Here is a 4197-nt window from a genome sequence, read left to right as displayed (position 1 = left end):
TGATTTCACATCATTGCACCCATCCAATAACCACATTATGGGCCTGAAGTCCATTTAGAGAAATATTTTTCTGTTCTGACAATGTTCAGTAGTCATACTTCCATGCTATTAAATATCTGAACTCGAAGTTAAGATTTACTCAAAACTAATTAAAAACAGTAACAAGAATTAAGAAGCAACACATTTTCAGATATTGATAAGAAGTCCTCTTGTGTGTTTTAAAATTTGTAACACAGCTTAAACTTCTGATTAGTTATTAACAATTCTTACTGGTGGAGGTAAGAACGTTCAAACTTATGTATGCATCATTTATAAAAATTTATTTTAATTTCAAAAAACTAATTACACAGGTTAATCATCGAATAAGTGAAGCTTAATGATAAAGCAACCATCAGTGCCAGGGCTCCATCAGTGCCAGGGCTCCATCAGTGCCAGGGCTCCATCAGTGCCAGGGCTCCATCAGTGCCAGGGCTCCATCAGTGCCAGGGCTCCATCAGTGCCAGGGCTCCATCAGTGCCAGGGCTCCATCAGTGCCAGGGCTCCATCAGTGCCAGGGCTCCATCAGTGCCAGGGCTCCATCAGTGCCAGGGCTCCATCAGTGCCAGGGCTCAGCCTGGAAACCTCTTGTGAGGGTAAAGCAATCATCAATGCCAGGCTCCAATTCTCATCAGCTCAGCTTGGAAACCTCTCGTGAGGGTAAAACCAAGAAAAGAGTTCTTCGCTAACCCAAGTAGTGCTGTTATTGCCTTAAATATCCATTCCAGAAAGCCTATTCAGTAAATAGAAGAAAACAGCCTTAAAAAAATGCAAGCGCATCACGCAAGCTGCAGATCACAGTTAAAAGTTACCTTTGATGAAATGAAGCTTTCACTTAAGACCAAATGAAACTCACAAGAATATCTTTTTACTGGAGTGAAACTTACAAAGCCTGTGAGTAGAGCTTCCAGGAAAATGTCTAAGAAGAGCTTTCAAACAAGTAGTCGGATGGTTAGGAATACTAAGTAAATGAACATCAAACGTGTTAAAGAGGCTTATATTTTGTATAGTATAACTGGAGTTTGTATATTGTACGGATTTTATATTGCTTGTTATATTGGGACTTATCTTAAGTAGTAAAATAAAGAAACTTTAAACAGAACTATGGACAAGGAGGAAGCTTAATTTCAGTTACATAAAATACCAAAAAGTTCAGGGCGTTGTTGCTATTACATGTTGCATCTAAATCAGCAAAAAAGTACGTCAAGTGTCTAAGTTTCAAAGCAATGCAACACCACAATGTTAATTTTGTGTCATGAAAAAAGTCATCCTTTATAGTACAGATTTTTGTAGTGAAAATTAATTGCCAACACTAACCTTACAAATAAAACTAACCTTACGTAAATTTAACTCTTAGTGCTGAACTTTAAAAAAGTGAAAATTCTTAATTTTCAAGTTCCCAGTACGCAAGTAAGTTACATTACTGAGCATTATACTAAATAAAAACAGGAAAAACAAAGTTCGAAAAAAAAATCAAGGTTCCTTAACCAGTTACATTAATTTTAAAATCCCCCAAAAATTAACTTTTAACATTTATACACAAGTACTTAACACCTGAAAGAAAAAACGACTAGTTGGCTGGTTGTTTGAACCTCCCATACACTTGCCAATAAGTTACAAGACCTATGAAGCAAATAAAAGTGCGGATTCACTAGTACATGGAGGTATTTTTAAAGTGATTAGAATGATATTATGGCCAAATAAAAGTTAATGTAAGAATCACCATGCATAATTTAAGAACAGATTAAAACCCCATGCTTTCACATCAATGTCACTAGGCATAAAGTTTTATCAAAGAATGGAATACTAACCTCCACGGAGCGTCACAAATTTGCATCACTTTGTAAACTGGTACATAATCCACAATGCTGCATTACGGACAAAATCTTGTGGACTTACCCTGATCCTGAAAGGGATTCAATTTGTAGTACAAAAATACAGGACCCCTGACCCATTAAGTAAATTAAACACATTTTAGTGACCACAACGATATAGCGTAAGGTTACGGGGACAAGTATTAATATTACAAAGAAAATTTTCACAATTGTTTTTAAACTATTAACTGCATCCCACAAATGACAAGCAAGGTTGTGGCAATCAGCAAATGGGGAAAGGGAGCCAAGTCTGAATAACAGTTGAAACGAACACAGAATTATTAGGGGGAAGCAGAGAACTTGAAATATCAAAGACTTCAGTTAAATTAACATTTAGTACCAATATCTGTTGTAAATAAAGTACGATAATAAATATAAAGCTATATCCTCAAGCACTGAATAACAATGATAAATTAAATTACTGAATAACAATGCTAAAACCTTAAGTGAAACCATATGTAACTAAAGTAATCAAAACGTACCGTCAGCGGAGATGATACAGCCTTCATAGCCTAAACTCCGGAACTTCACCGTATGATACATCACAGTTCCACGAACGTACGTATAACTTTAATACAGCACACTGAGAATTTCATCTCTAACGCCAATAGAGAATCGTCTATAAACCGTCCAGTTCCACAGTTAAACAGAACAAAGAAAACTGTGGAGCTTCGTCGACTTTGAAGCGATAAGTGAACTTTCGTATGGTGTGGTTTCACTGCAGTAAGGATCATTTAGGAGAGTCAAACAAGGATCATTTAGAAGTGAGACAAAACAAGCGTCTTCTGTTTTTGCCTGTATGGCAACTGAATGGGCTTTACTGACGTTATATCGCCGGATATTTGATTATTTCTTTTAATACTTCCCAGTTCTTCGATAACACTGAAATAATAGAGAAAATTATTAAATTACCGAAAAATGAGTGAAAAATTTAGGTGTATAGCATCTATCAAAACGTAAAAATTCCTTTTTAGAGCTTTTTACAGAACTGAATTTACTAAAAAAATGGACACATCTTACGTTATTCTCTTTCTTCTTTCTTACTTACTGTAAGTTTCTTATCTGGTCCCAATTTGCCGAAGGAAGGACTTCTGTGGGACCCGCAGATTCTTTGACATCATCAGACGTTACCCCGTGGGAGGCTATGCCGTCAGTGCACCTCATGCGGTGCACTGTAGGCATTACTTAAGGTTCTTTGCAACGTGCCTTCGGCCCCTAGCTGCAACCCCTTTCGTTCCTGTTACTGTACCTCCTTTCACATTCTCTTTCTTCCATCTTACTTTCCACCCTCTCCTAACAATTGTTTTATGGTGCAATTGCGAGGTTTTCCTCCTGTTACACCTTTGGCCTAAATTCTGTGTTCTGTTCAATTCATTCTGTAGAAAAGGCATTCGAAGAATCGTATGGGGTATTCTGTATTAACTGTCAAGTGCACACTATTAGTACCACACTCAGCAAATAAGTCTTTCATTTTCTTCTGGAAAGACTATTTTCAGTCATTTCGATATAGAATTCGGGGCAGCAAATTTGAAGGCTCTAAAACCAACATTTTAAGTCATCTTGGCTCATGTAATTTGATACCATCTGTAGTTAGTTTTGTGTTGACTCGTTTACTAAAGTATAAAAGGCAGTGTCTAACCAAGAGCGTCTCAGCTCCATTAATGACAGGCATCCAAAAGTTCCTTTGCAGTCTAAACAAAAGAAACTAGGGGTTAAGTAATATACTCCAATATAATAGCGTGTTGAAAAAAAAGAAGTCTGTCGAAAATAATGCAACAGATAATACAGAAGATAGTGCCTTCCATGCAAAAGCGTGGAAAGTGCTAAAATAGGAAAAATGGATGTCCTAAAAAAATTAATATATCTCTGCGTTCACATCAATAAATCTAAATTCCTGTGTAATTTCTTAGCATGCATAGCATAAGGACTATGCCGTAGACTTTCCAAACGTTATTAGGTCATAGAGGAGTCAATACTGAAAGAGTATCCGTAAGTGGTTTTCAATTCCCTTCACGGAACATTTTCAGAAAACATTAGCTTCACTAAACGTTACGTATTCGTTACTAAAGAATTTTAATGAAAGGGAACAATTCAGAATGTTGTTAACATTTGTGCCATATTTATTTAATAACTTCTTTTCTTTCCTCCATCACACTAGACTTGTCCTCTGCAAGCCATTTCCGTTGAATCGTGTGTTGGGAAAATCAACGAATAGCCTGGCCAAGGGTTTGCATCCCATAGCCAGGTTTATATATATATATATATATATATATATATATATATATAT

The 4197-nt window shown here is 36.4% G+C and overlaps 1 long non-coding RNA gene across 1 annotated transcript; it reads right to left on the bottom strand.

The window, feature by feature from the left end:
- Nucleotides 1–303: 303 nt before the first annotated feature.
- On the bottom strand, nucleotides 304–2741 carry LOC136830927 (uncharacterized). Its single transcript, XR_010850763.1, has 3 exons — nucleotides 2393–2741; nucleotides 1848–1942; nucleotides 304–769 (listed from the first exon to the last, which is right to left on the bottom strand). It is a non-coding gene; the product is annotated as an uncharacterized lncRNA (long non-coding RNA).
- Between the last annotated feature and the right edge of the window lie 1456 nt (nucleotides 2742–4197).

The sequence above is a fragment of the Macrobrachium rosenbergii genome, chromosome 47, assembly GCF_040412425.1.
Source record: "Macrobrachium rosenbergii isolate ZJJX-2024 chromosome 47, ASM4041242v1, whole genome shotgun sequence".
NCBI classification, from domain to species: Eukaryota; Metazoa; Arthropoda; class Malacostraca; order Decapoda; family Palaemonidae; genus Macrobrachium; species Macrobrachium rosenbergii.
The sequence above is the reverse complement of the archived record's forward strand: the minus strand, read 5'-3'. Positions and strand labels throughout refer to the sequence as shown.